The sequence below is a fragment of the Triticum aestivum genome, chromosome 7B (genome assembly GCF_018294505.1).
Source record: "Triticum aestivum cultivar Chinese Spring chromosome 7B, IWGSC CS RefSeq v2.1, whole genome shotgun sequence".
Classification (NCBI taxonomy): domain Eukaryota; kingdom Viridiplantae; phylum Streptophyta; class Magnoliopsida; order Poales; family Poaceae; genus Triticum; species Triticum aestivum.
The window spans coordinates 624,945,800-624,959,911 of record NC_057813.1 but is presented as its reverse complement, the minus strand read 5'-3'; the positions used below and the strand labels follow the sequence as shown (position 1 = coordinate 624,959,911).

The window sequence follows — 14,112 nt, the reverse complement described above, 5'->3', positions numbered from 1 at the left end:
GGGTTGGGGGTTTTGGGGGGTTAATTTAGGTGTTTCATATATTGTGTTAGCTAGCTAATTAATAGAGAGAAGTGTCCTCTCTTATGTCCGTGCTTGGTCGACGCTACGTACTATATATACATAAGTGATCGAGAGAACCATTGAGTACAGAAGTTCGTCATGCATACCGAGAGAAGTGATCGATCGACCTCTCCTTCTCCGAGAGATTGGTCGAACAACAAGTTTTCGTATCATGTATCCGACGCTACTGGCTACACATGTACAATATGTATAAGATCTCTTAATTACAATCCCCTAGCAACTGAAATCAATTTCCACATGGTATTCTCCGGCTTTATTGATGACATGGTCAAGAAAGAATCCCGCCAATTCCTCTTGAATTGCTTTCATGCGATCTGGTTCTAGGAGTTCATTCCGCATCTGCCACGTCTAATTTGAAGAAGGGGGTTAATTAATACATATATATATATATATATGAATGAAACTCAACAGAAATGATGGTGTAATAAAATGAAATTGTTAATATTATTGCTTACGCACTTCATATTGTTTTTTATAGTAGCCCCGCTTGTTTTTCAAAGTCGCGTTGTGGATGAACTTGTACACGTAGTATCCACAGAAATCATTCCCTTGTTCTTGCCACAAGCACTTTACGAGAAATAGAGGTCAATCAAACTGATAATGAAGCATTATAAATGTCATTGATGAAAGTATAGCTATAGAATCAACGGGAGATGCGTGCAACTAGCTAGCCAGTAGTACTTACTTTCGGGTATGTATATCGCAGCTCCTTCGGCAGTCCCGAAGTTTCTGCGGTGAACTGTTTCCAAACCCTGCAAGACAAAGAAAATAATTATTATTACTTGAGATATCAGGAAATGAACAAAAAGTTGCCGATATGGTGCGATAATGATCGATTGAACTTACTTGTTGAGCAATTCAGTCATGTCCGCATAGGTTTTGGGATCTTTCCGTCTCGAGTCTAAGACGGTTACTAGTCCCCGCTCAAGCTTAATCTCCAGAAGAACATAGTGGTACCTGCGCACGCATGCATAACTCATCAATTACATTACTATAACCTCGCTCGAGTAATAAGGGAAACCGAATATGCACACGACAGTAACACTCACTTGCCGTTGTAAGGAAAGAGTATGGTATCTTTGTTTTGATTTTTGATCAACGATCGTAGCAAGTTGTCCTCAGCCTCTTTGACGTCCTTTTCAACCAGAAATTCATCTATGATATTTGTGTTAATGAACCCAATATCATAAATTTCTTGTTTTTTGCACTCGACGATCTTCAATCTGCATAATATATTGAGGATAATTAATTATAAATACATGAAATGAAAGAGCCGAGCTATATATAGAGACTTAATGATAGAAATAGTACTTACAGACAGTAGCAAAAGACCATTAGTTTATCGATGGCCTTTTGATTGAAGAACGCGAAGAACTCATCAAATGGAACAATCAACAGATCAGTTGCAACGAGGTCGTGCTCCTCTTTAATATTCAGATACAAAGCATTCGTACCCCCAGACTCTCTGCAGGTTTCCATGTACCAATTATGGAATCTTCGCATCATTGTTGTCAGAAATTTTTCATCTTTGACGAGAGGCTTCCCGTACTCGTATCTGTGTCCGTCCACCTCCAAGAAATCAGGAAGTTGATCGTCAGGCAGGTAATCTGCAAGATTGTCATAACCGGCCACCGTCCCCGGAGCATTAGACACATTGAGTGGGGGGCACGATTGTTGTGCTTGTTCGCCGAGCTGGGCAATTTTTTCCCCCTTTGCTCGTTCTTTTAACCTTTTATCACTGACAGTACTTCCCGAGCGCTGGGCTTCGAGAAATGTCTGTTCAGTAATGCGCTGATAGTTGGTTCTCGGCGGAGACTTTGGTGGTTTCCTCAGGGCATCGATAGTGCGCTTTGCTTTCACCGAATCTACGTTCTCCTCCGGAGGTGGATGTCTCTTTGCTTTCACCCCTTCAAAGAACTCCTTCACGTGGGTCCGCACAATCGTATCGTTTTCCTCCTCGGTCCTCTCGTACGGTAACTTCTCTAGAGGCTTGAGAGGTGGACCGTATCTGTATTGCCTCCCGCCTCTGGTTGTGCTGCAAGACGCCGGAGCAGACGAAGCGGCTGCGGCATCTGTCTTCTTTCGTGCTTGCTTACGAGGCGGAGGAGAAGGAGTACGATGCGCTGGAGCAGCCGGGATGGCGGCGGGTCTCTTCCGCCCTTGCTGGCGAGGCGGAGAAGGAGGAGGCTGCTGGCTGCTCGGGAGCCCCGGTGCAGGCGGAGAAGGAGGCGGAGTGCCGCCACGCGCCGGAGAAGGAGGCAGAGTGCCGCCACGCGTGCCCTGATCGTCACTAGCCGGAGGAGGAGGCGGTGGAGGAGGCGGAGTGCCCTGACTCGCCGGAGGAGGAGGAGGAGGTGGAGGTGTCCAGTTCGGAAGGTTGATGAGCTCCTTCCACCATAGGCATGGAGTCTTCAGAGCAGAACCCAGCCTAGTCTCCCCTTCACCTGTAGGGTGGTCAAGCACGAGGTCCTCAAATCCCTCCGTTATTTCATCCATCATCACCTTAGCATATCCTTCTAGAATCGGCCGACAGTGATAAGTTGCTCCGGATCCAGTAGGATAAACAGAGCCAACAGCCGCCTTGACCTTCAAATTCATCCATCGCGCCATAATGTGGCAATGTTGAGATTTCGTGATAGCATCCAGGGGATAGCTGGCAGGAGCCGTCAAGACATGCTCCGGCTGAAGCAGCTCGGTGGAAGCCACGCTGCTTCTCCGCTGAGATGGCGGGGTAGCTTCGGGGGAAGTTTCGGCAGGTCGTTTGCTGCGATCTGCTGCTTCTTGTTCCTTTTCTCGTTCCTCTAGCCCCATTACCCTTTCGTGCAGCGCCTGCAGTTGGCCCTGCTCCAGTTTCTTCCTCCTCTCATGGGTTTTGTATCCCCCTGCGTCCGGAAACCAACCTTCCATGGAATGGAGCCTGGCGTGCCTCGTGTTCGTCTAGGGTGCTCAGGATTCCCGAGGGCCATTGTGAGCTCGTCCTTCTCCCTGTCTGGTACGAACGTCCCTTTCTGCGCTGCATTGATATAGTGTCGAAGGTTCTTGACTGGTATTTCTAGTTGCTCGTCCGTCCAACGGCACATCCCTGATACAGGGTCCAAGGTTTCGCCAGCCCCGAAGAACCAAGTCCGGCAACGGTCTGGCCATCTCATTGTCTCTGGTTCGATCCCTTTTTCAAGCAGATCATTCTCCTCCTTGGACCACTTAGGCCGGACTTTGAGGTAGCCACCTAACCCCGTGCGATGGTGAAGCTTCTTCTTCGCAGCATTTTGCTTGTTCGTCGCCGACATCTTCTTACTCTTTTACGATGTCTTGTGGGCCACAAATGCGGGCCGGGGATCTTTGATCTTCTCATATTTGCCGATGAATTCTGGTGTCTTTTTTTCGATAAAATGGTTCAACTCTTTCCTCCACCTCCTGAATAGGGTTGTCATCTTCTTAAGAGCACAAGACTTGATTAATTGCTCTTATCTGGCTTCTCCGGATCCTCCTCTGGCGGTAGGGTGAAATTTGCCTTCAGCTGAGTCCAAAGATCTTCTTTCTGCATATCATTGACATAAGACACCTCAGGGTCGCCCTTAGGCTTATACCATTGCTGGATGCTGATCGGGATCTTGTCCCTAACAAGAACCCCGCACTGAGAAGAAAATGCGTTCTTTGTCTGGATGGGTTCAATTGGTTCACCGTCGGGCGTGATTTCTATGATCTCAAACCTTTCATCCGAGCTCAACTTTTTCTTCGGGCCTCGTCTCCTTACCGAAGTTGTGCTCGATCCGGAGGGCTAGAAATTAAAAGGAAGAAAGACGAGAGTAATGAATATGTGTACATATACCAAAACAATGAATGCATCAATTAACTAGTCAGCATGGGCTTAACTAATATATATATACCTGGCCGGACTCGGTTCGGTCACCGGAGCAGTCAGCACGGTCTCCTTCTTGTACCTCCATTAGGTCATCACCGGAGCCATCATGAACATAGCCCTCTTCTTGTACCGGCATTAATGGGCCGGAGCCATCATGAACATAGCCCTCTTCTTCACCCAGTCCTTCCTGACCAATGGCGTCGTTGAAAAATGACGCAATGACATCAGTTCCTTCTGCGATCATCTCCCCCAACATCGCTTCTGTTGCTTCGTCTCGGTAGTGCTCCATAGTTTCTGCAAATATTTACAACATGTCAATTATTATTCAAACATGGTACAGATGGATATATATTAGTGGCAAACGTAGAACTAGCTAGCTAATCACAATAAGGAACCATGTTAGTGGCCTCGACGCTGCTTCTCTAGGGTTTGGGATCGCCTCGACGCTGCTTCTCTAGGGTTTGGGATCGCCTCGACACAACGCTTCAAGGGGTTGGGGTGGCCTCGACGACAACGCTCTTTTAACTTGGTAAATTTGGGTGGCCTCGAGAGTTTTGGTCGAGCGAGAGGGCCGAGGGGGGTGCTGTCGTTGTATAGGTTATCACGGTCGAGAGGGGGTATATATATCGATCGCCCCTCATGTCGAAGTTATCTCGAGGGGGTGGCGAGGGCGAAGGCGAGCAGCCTGACGGCGACAAACCCGATAAAACATAAGGAAACAAAGAAGAAATAAAAAGAGGAGGAGAAGAAAGGAATAGAGGAGAAGATCGAAGAAAAAAAAGAAGAAAAAAAAGAGAGGAAGAAAGGAATAGAGGAGAAGACTTTTTTCTTCTTCTCCTCCATTCCTTTCTTCTCCTCCTCTTCTTTTTCTTCTTTTTTCTTCTTCTTATTTATTTCTCCTCTTCTTTTCCTCTCCTCTTCTTCTCCTTTCTTCCTCTTCTTATTTTCCTTTTTCCTCTCATTCTTTTTCTTCTTCTTCTTCCTTCTTCCTTCTTCCTCTTTTCTTCCTTTTCCTTATTTTACTTTTTCCTCTACACTAACCTAATTAAAATGCACTAACCTAAAATCGATATCTACTAACAACCTAAATAAAAAATTAATACATATATGAAAAAACATATATAAACAAAAAAATGCTATGAACATTATATTCATGCATACATAGCCACATCCATTCATCATATAGCTACCACATACATATATACATTAATTATATATATGAAAAAAATGCAATGAACAAAAATACACATGTATGTATGAAAAAAAGCACTGAACACAGAGCCTCGACGGCGGCGGCTCACAACGGGGGCGGCCGGCGAGGGCGAGGGCGGCGGCGGCGAGGGCGTCGGCGACGACCACGGCGGTGTTGGGGAATGTTGCAGAAAATTAAAAAATTTCCTACGGTTCCACCAAGATCCATCTATGAGTTCATCTAAGCAACGAGTCAAGGGAGAGAGTTTGCATCTACATACCACTTGTAGATCACGAGCGGAAGCTAGCCAAGGGGATGGTGATGATGGAGTCGTACTCGAACGTGATTCGGATCACCGATGTCCAAGTGCTGAACGGACAGCACCTCCGCGTTCAACACACGTACGGGACGGGAGACGTCTCCTCCTTCTTGATCCAGCAAGGGGTAAGGAGAGGTTGAGGAAGATTGCTCCAACGGCAGCACGACGGCGTGGTGTAGTTGGTGCAGCAGTACTCCGACAGGGCTTCGCCAAGCATATACGGAGGAGGAGAGGTGTTGGGGAGGGGAGGGGCTGCGCCTTGGCTTGTGTCAAGCTCCCATGCGCCTCCCCACTATATATAGGGGTGGAGGGGCTGGTTTCTTGCCCTCCAAGTTCATTGGGGCGTTGGCCAAGGTGGGAGGAAAGAAATCCCATCATTTCCTTCCCCACCGATTGTTATCCCCCCTTTTTAGGGATCTTGATCTTATCCCTTCGGGATATGATCTTATTCCTTCTAAGGGGGGATCTTGGTGCGCCTTGACCAGGGGTGTGGGGCCTTTCCCCCACTACTCACGTTCATGTGGGTCCCCCCATGCAGGTGGGCCCCACTCCGGAACCTTCTAGAACCTTCCCAGTACAATACCGAAAAATCCCGAACATTTTCCGGTGGCCAAAATAGGACTTCCCATATATAAATCTTTACCTCCGGACCATTCCGGAACTCCTCGTGACGTTCGGGATCTCATCCGGGACTCCGAACAACATTCGGTAACCACATACAAACTTCCTTTATAACCCTAGCGTCATCGAACCTTAAGTGTATAGACCCTACGGGTTCGGGAGACATGTAGACATGACCGAGACGTTCTCCGGTCAATAACCAACAGCGGGATCTGGATACCCATGTTGGCTCCCACATGCTTCTCGATGTTGTCATCGGATGAACCACGATGTCGAGGATTCGATCAAACCCTGTATACAATTCCCTTTGTCAATCGGTACGTTACTTGCCCGAGACTCGATCGTCGGTATCCCAATACCTTGTTCAGTCTCGTTACCGGCAAGTCACTTTACTCGTACCGTAATGCATGATCTCGTGGCCAACACTTTGGTCACCTTGAGCTCATTATGATGATGCATTACCGAGTGGGCCCAGAGATACCTCTCCGTCATACGGAGTGACAAATCCCAGTCTCGATCCGTGTCAACCCAACAGCTACTTTCGGAGATACCTGTAATGCACCTTTATAGTCACCCAGTTATGTTGTGACGTTTGATACACCCAAGGCACTCCTACGGTATTCGGGAGTTACACGATCTCATGGTCTAAGGAAGAGATACTTGACATTGGCAAAGCTCTAGCAAACGAACTAAACGACCTTTCTGCTATGCTTAGGATTGGGTCTTGTCCATCACATCATTCTCCTAATGATGTGATCCCGTTATCAACGACATCCAATGTCCATAGCTAGGAAATCATGACTATCTGTTGATCACAACGAGCTAGTCAACTAGAGGCTCACTAGGGACATATTGAGGTCTATGTATTCACATGTGTATTACGATTTCCGGATAATACAGTTATAGCATGAATAAAAGACAATTATCATGAACAATGAAATATAATAATACTTTTATTATTGCCTCTAGGGCATATTTCCAACAGTCTCCCACTTGCACTAGAGTCACCAATCTAGTTACATTGTGATGAATCGAACACCCATAGAGTTCTGGTGTTGATCATGTTTAGCTCGCGAGAGAGGTTTAGTCAACGGATCTGCGACATTCAGATCCGTATGTACTTTGCAAATTTCTATGTCTCCATCTTGAACATTTTCACGGATGGAGTTGAAACGACGCTTGATGTGCCTGGTCTTCTTGTGAAACCTGGGCTCCTTGGCAAGGGCAATAGCTCCAGTGTTGTCACAGAAGAGTTTGATTTGCCCCGACGCATTGGGTATGACTCCTAGGTCGGTGATGAACTCCTTCACCCAAATCGCTTCATGCGCTGCCTCCGAGGCTGCCATGTACTCCGCTTCACACGTAGATCCCGCCACGACGCTCTGCTTGCAGCTGCACCAGCTTACTGCTCCACCATTCAACATATACACGTATCCGGTTTGTGACTTAGAGTCATCCGGATCTGAGTCGAAGCTAGCGTCGACGTAACCCTTTACGACAAGCTCTTCGTCTCCTCCATAAACGAGAAACATGTCCTTTGTCCTTTTCAGGTACTTCAGGATATTCTTGACTGCTGTCCAGTGTTCCTTGCCGGGATTACTTTGGTATCTAGCTACCAAACTCACGGCAAGGTTTACATCAGGTCTGGTATACAGCATGGCATACATAATAGATCCTATGGCTGAAGCATAGGGGATGATACTCATCTCTTCTTTATCTTTTGCCGTGGTCGGTGACTGAGCCGAGCTCAATCTCACACCTTGTAACATAGGCAAGAACCCCTTCTTGGACTGATCCATTTTGAACCTCTTCAAAATCTTATCAAGGTATGTGCTTTGTGAAAGACCTATGAGGCGTCTCGATCTATCTCTATAGATCTTGATGCCTAATATGTAAGCAGCTTCTCCAAGGTCCTTCATTGAAAAACACTTATTCAAGTAGGCCTTAATGCTGTCTAGAAATTCTATATTATTTCCCATCAAGAGTATGTCATCTACATATAATATGAGAAATGCTACAGAGCTCCCACTCACTTTCTTGTAAACGCAGGCTTCTGCATAAGTCTGCATAAACCCAAACGCTTTGATCATCTCATCAAAGCGAATATTCCAACTCCGAGATGCTTGCACCAGCCCATAAATGGATCGCTAGAGCTTGCATACTTTGTTAGCGTTCTTAGGATCGACAAAACCTTCCGGCTGCATCATATACAGTTCTTCCTTAAGATGCCCGTTAAGGAATGCTGTTTTGACGTCCATCTGCCATATCTCATAATCATAGTATGCGGCAATTGCTAAGACGATTTGGACGGACTTTAGCTTCGCTACGGGAGAGAATCTCTCGTCGTAGGCAATCCCTTGAACCTGTCGATAACCCTTAGCGACAAGTCCAGCTTTATAGATGGTGACATTACCATCCGCGTCTGTCTTCTTCTTAAAGATCCATTTGTTTTCTATCGCTCGCCGATCATCGGGAAAGTCTGTCAAAGTCCATACTTTGTTTTCATACATGGATTCTATCTCGGATTTCATGGCTTCAAGCCATTTGTTGGAATCTGGGCCCGCCATCGCTTCTTCATAGTTCGAAGGTTCACCGTTGTCTAACAACATGATTTCCAGGACGGGGTTGCCATACCACTCTGGTGCGGAACGTGTCCTTGTGGACCTACGAAGTTCAGTAGCAACTTGATCCGAAGTACCTTGATCATCATCATTGGTTTCCTCTTCAGTTGGTGTGGGCATCACAGGAACATTTTCCTGAGCTGCACCACTTTCCCGTTCGAGAGGTAGTACTTCATCGAGTTCTACTTTCCTCCCACTTACTTCTTTCGAGAGAAACTCTTTTTCCAGAAAGCATCCGTTCTTGGCAACAAAGATTTTGCCCTCGGATCTTAAGTAGAAGGTATACCCGACAGTTTCCTTAGGGTATCCTATGAAGACGCATTTTTTCCGACTTGGGTTCAAGCTTTTCAGGTTGAAGTTTCTTGACATAAGCATCGCATCCCCAAACTTTTAGAAACGACAGCTTAGGTTTCTTCCCAAACCATAATTCATACGGTGTCGTCTCAACGGATTTAGACGGTGCCCTATTTAAAGTGAATGTAGCTGTCTCTAGAGCGTATCCCCAAAATGATAGCGGTAAATCAGTAAGAGACATCATAGACCGCACCATATCCAATAGAGTGCGATTACGACGTTCGGACACACCGTTTCGCTGAGGTGTTCCAGGCGGCGTGAGTTGTGAAACGATTCCACATTTCCTTAAGTGTGTGCCAAATTCGTGACTTAAATATTCTCCTCCACGATCTGATCGTAGGCACTTTATCTTTCGGTCACGTTGATTCTCCACCTCATTCTGAAATTCCTTGAACTTTTCAAAGGTCTCAGACTTGTGTTTCATTAAGTAGACATACCCATATCTACTTAAGTCATCAGTGAGAGTGAGAACATAACGATATCCTCCGCGAGCCTCAACGCTCATTGGACCACACACATCGGTATGTATGATTTCCAATAAGTTGGTTGCTCGCTCCATTGTTCCGGAGAACGGAGTCTTGGTCATCTTGCCCATGAGGCATGGTTCGCACATGTCAAATGATTCATAATCAAGAGACTCTAAAAGTCCATCGGCATGGAGCTTCTTCATGCGCTTGACACCAATGTGACCAAGGCGGCAGTGCCACAAGTATGTGGGACTATCGTTATCAACTTTACATCTTTTGGCATCTACACTATGAACATGTGTAATATTACGCTCGAGATTCATTAAGAATAAACCATTGACCATCGGAGCATGACCATAAAACATATCTCTCATATAAATCGAACAACCATTATTCTCAGACTTAAATGAGTAGCCATCTCGTATTAAACGAGATCCAGATACAATGTTCATGCTCAAACTTGGCACTAAATAACAATTATTAAGGTTCAAAACTAATCCCGTAGGTAAATGTAGAGGTAGCGTGCCGACGGCGATCACATCGACTCTGGAACCATTCCCGACGCGCATCGTCACCTCGTCCTTCGCCAGTCTCCGTTTATTCCGCAGCTCCTGCTGTGAGTTACAAATATGAGCAACGGCACCGGTATCAAATACCCAGGAGTTACTACGAGTACTGGTAAGGTACACATCAATTACATGTATATCAAATATACCTTTGGTTTTGCCGGCCTTCTTATCTGCTAAGTATTTGGGGCAGTTCCGCTTCCAGTGACCCTTCCACTTGCAATAAAAGCACTCAGTCTCAGGCTTACGTCCATTCTTTGACTTCTTCCCGGTAACTGGCTTACCAGGCGCGGCAACCTCCTTGCCGTCCTTCTTGAAGTTCTTCTTACCCTTGCCCTTCTTGAACTTAGTGGTCTTATTGACCATCAACACTTGATGTTCTTTCTTGATTTCAGCCTCTGCTGACTTCAGCATCGAGAACACTTCAGGAATGGTCTTTTCCATCCCCTGCATGTTGTAGTTCATCACAAAGCTCTTGTAGCTTGGTGGGAGCGACTGGAGGATTCTGTCAATGACCGCCTCATCTAGGAGGTTAATGTTCAGCTGGGTCATACGGTTGTGCAACCCAGACATCTTCAGGTTGTGCTCACTGACAGAACTGTTTTCCTCCATCTTACAACTGTAGAACTTGTCAGAGACATCATATCTCTCGACCCGGGCATGAGCTTGGAAAACTAGTTTCAGCTCTTCGAACATCTCATATGCCCCGTGATGCTCAAAATGCTTTTGGAGCCCCGGTTCTAAGCTGTAAAGCATGCCGCACTGAACGAGGGAGTAATCATCAGCGCGAGTTTGCCAAGCATTCATAATGTCTTGGTTCTCTGGGACGGGAGCGTCACCTAGCGGTCCTTCTAGGACATATTGTTTCCTGGCAGCTATGAGGATGATCCTCAGGTTCCGGACCCAGTCCGTATAGTTGCTGCCATCATCTTTCAGCTTGGTTTTCTCTAGGAACGCGTTGAAGTTCATGTTGACATGAGCGTTGGCCATTTGATCTACAAGACATATTTGCAAAGGTTTTAGACTAAGTTCATGATAATTAAGTTCTAATCAAATTATGAACTCCCACTCAGATTAGACATCCCTTTAGTCATCTAAGTGTTACACGATCCGAGTCGACTAGGCCGTGTCCGATCATCACGTGAGACGGACTAGTCATCGTCGGTGAACATTCTCATGTTGATCGTATCTTCCATACGACTCGTGTTCGACCTTTCGGTCTTCGTGTTCCGAGGCCATGTCTGCACATGCTAGGCTCGTCAAGTTAACCCTAAGTGTTTTCGCTGTGTAAAACTGTCTTACACCCGTTGTATGTGAACGTAAGAATCCATCACACCCGATCATCACGTGGTGCTTAGAAGCGACGAACTGTAGCAACGGTGCACAGTTAGGGGAGAACACTTCTTGAAAATTTTGTAAGGGATCATCTTATTTACTACCGTCGTCCTAAGTAAACAAGATGCATAAATATAATAAACATCACATGCAATTATATAGTTGTGACATGATATGGCCAATATCATATAGCTCCATTGATCTTCATCTTCGGGGCTCCATGATCATCTTGTCACCGGCTTGACACCATGATCTCCATCATCATGATCTCCATCATCGTGTCTTCATGAAGTTGTCACGCCAACGACTACTTCTACTTCTATGGCTAACGCGTTTAGCAATAAAGTAAAGTGAGTTACATGGCGTTCTTCAATGACACGCAGGTCATACAAAAAAATAAAGACAACTCCTATGGCTCCTGCCGGTTGTCATACTCATCGACATGCAAGTCGTGAATCCTATTACAAAGAACATGATCTCATACATCACAATTCATCATTCATCACAACTTCTGGCCATATCACATCACATGATCAATCGCTACAAAAACAAGTTAGACGTCCTCTAATTGTTGTTGCATCTTTTACGTGGCTGCAATTGGGTTCTAGCAAGAACGTTTTCTTACCTACGAATAACCACAACGTGATTTTGTCAACTTCTATTTACCCCTCATAAGGGCCCTTTTCATCGAATCCGCTCCAACTAAAGTGGGAGAGACAGACACCCGCCAGCCACCTTATGCAACTAGTGCATGTCAGTCGGTGGAACCGGTCTTACGTAAGCGTACGTGTAAGGTTGGTCCGGGCCGCTTCATCCCACAATACCGCCGAAGCAAGAAAAGACTAGTAGAGGCAAGTAAGATGACAAAATCCACGCCCACAACAAAATTGTGTTCTACTCGTGCAAAGAGAACTACGCATAAACCTGGCTCTAATACCACTGTTGGGGAACGTTGCAGAAAATTAAAATTTTTCCTACGGTTTCACCAAGATCCATCTATGAGTTCATCTAAGCAACGAGTCAAGGGAGAGAGTTTGCATCTACATACCACCTGTAGATCACGAGCGGAAGCTAGCCAAGGGGATGGTGACGATGGAGTCGTACTCGAACGTGATTCGGATCACCGATGTCCAAGTGCTGAACGGACAGCACCTCCGCGTTCAACACACGTACGGGACGGGAGACGTCTCCTCCTTCTTGATCCAGCAAGGGGGAAGGAGAGGTTGAGGAAGATTGCTCCAACGGCAGCACGACGGCGTGGTGTAGTTGGTGCAGCAGTACTCCGACAGGGCTTCGCCAAGCATATACGGAGGAGGAGAGGTGTTGGGGAGGGGAGGGGCTGCGCCTTGGCTTGTGTCAAGCTCCCATGCGCCTCCCCACTATATATAGAGGTGGAGGGGCTGGTTTCTTGCCCTCCAAGTCCATTGGGGCGTTGGCCAAGGTGGGAGGAAAGAAATCCCATCATTTCCTTCCCCACCGATTGTTATCCCCCCTTTTTAGGGATCTTGATCTTATCCCTTCGGGATATGATCTTATTCCTTCTAAGGGGGGATCTTGGTGCGCCTTGACCAGGGGTGTGGGGCCTTTCCCCCACTACTCACGTTCAGGTGGGTCCCCCCATGCAGGTAGGCCCCACTCCGAAACCTTCTAGAACCTTCCCGGTACAATACCGAAAAATCCCGAACATTTTCCGGTGGCCAAAATAGGACTTCCCATATATAAATCTTTACCTCCGGACCATTCCGGAACTCCTCGTGACGTCCGGGATCTCATCCAGGACTCCGAACAACATTCGGTAACCACATACAAACTTCCTTTATAACCCTAGCGTCATCGAACCTTAAGTGTGTAGATCCTACGGGTTCGGGAGACATGTAGACATGACCGAGACGTTCTCCGGTCAATAACCAACAGCGGGATCTAGATACCCATGTTGGCTCCCACATGCTTCTCGATGTTGTCATCGGATGAACCACGATGTCGAGGATTCGATCAAACCCTGTATACAATTCCCTTTGTCAATCGGTACGTTACTTGCCCGAGACTCGATCGTCGGTATCCCAATACCTTGTTCAGTCTCGTTACCGGCAAGTCACTTTACTCGTACCGTAATGCATGATCTCGTGACCAACACTTTGGTCACCTTGAGCTCATTATGATGATGCATCACCGAGTGGGCCCAGAGATACCTCTTCGTCATACGGAGTGACAAATCCCAGTCTCGATCCGTGTCAACCCAACAGCTACTTTCGGAGATACCTGTAATGCACCTTTATAGTCACCCAGTTACGTTGTGACGTTTGATACACCCAAGGCACTCCTACGGTATCCGGTAGTTACACGATCTCATGGTCTAAGGAAGAGATACTTGACATTGGCAAAGCTCTAGCAAACGAACTAAACGACCTTTGTGCTATGCTTAGGATTGGGTCTTGTCCATCACATCATTCTCCTAATGATGTGATCCCGTTATCAAAGACATCCAATGTCCATAGCCAGGAAATCATGACTATCTGTTGATCACAACGAGCTAGTCAACTAGAGGCTCACTAGGGACATATTGAGGTCTATGTATTCACACGTGTATTACGATTTCCGGATAATACAGTTATAGCATGAATAAAAGACAATTATCATGAACAATGAAATATAATAATACTTTTATTATTGCCTCTAGGGCATATTTCCAACAGG

General features: G+C 46.3%; 1 long non-coding RNA gene across 1 annotated transcript in view; it reads left to right on the top strand.

Moving 5' to 3' along the window:
• Positions 1–14,112, top strand: part of LOC123159908 (uncharacterized) — a 27,585-nt gene that overhangs the window by 6,100 nt on the left and 7,373 nt on the right. The window lies entirely within an intron of this gene.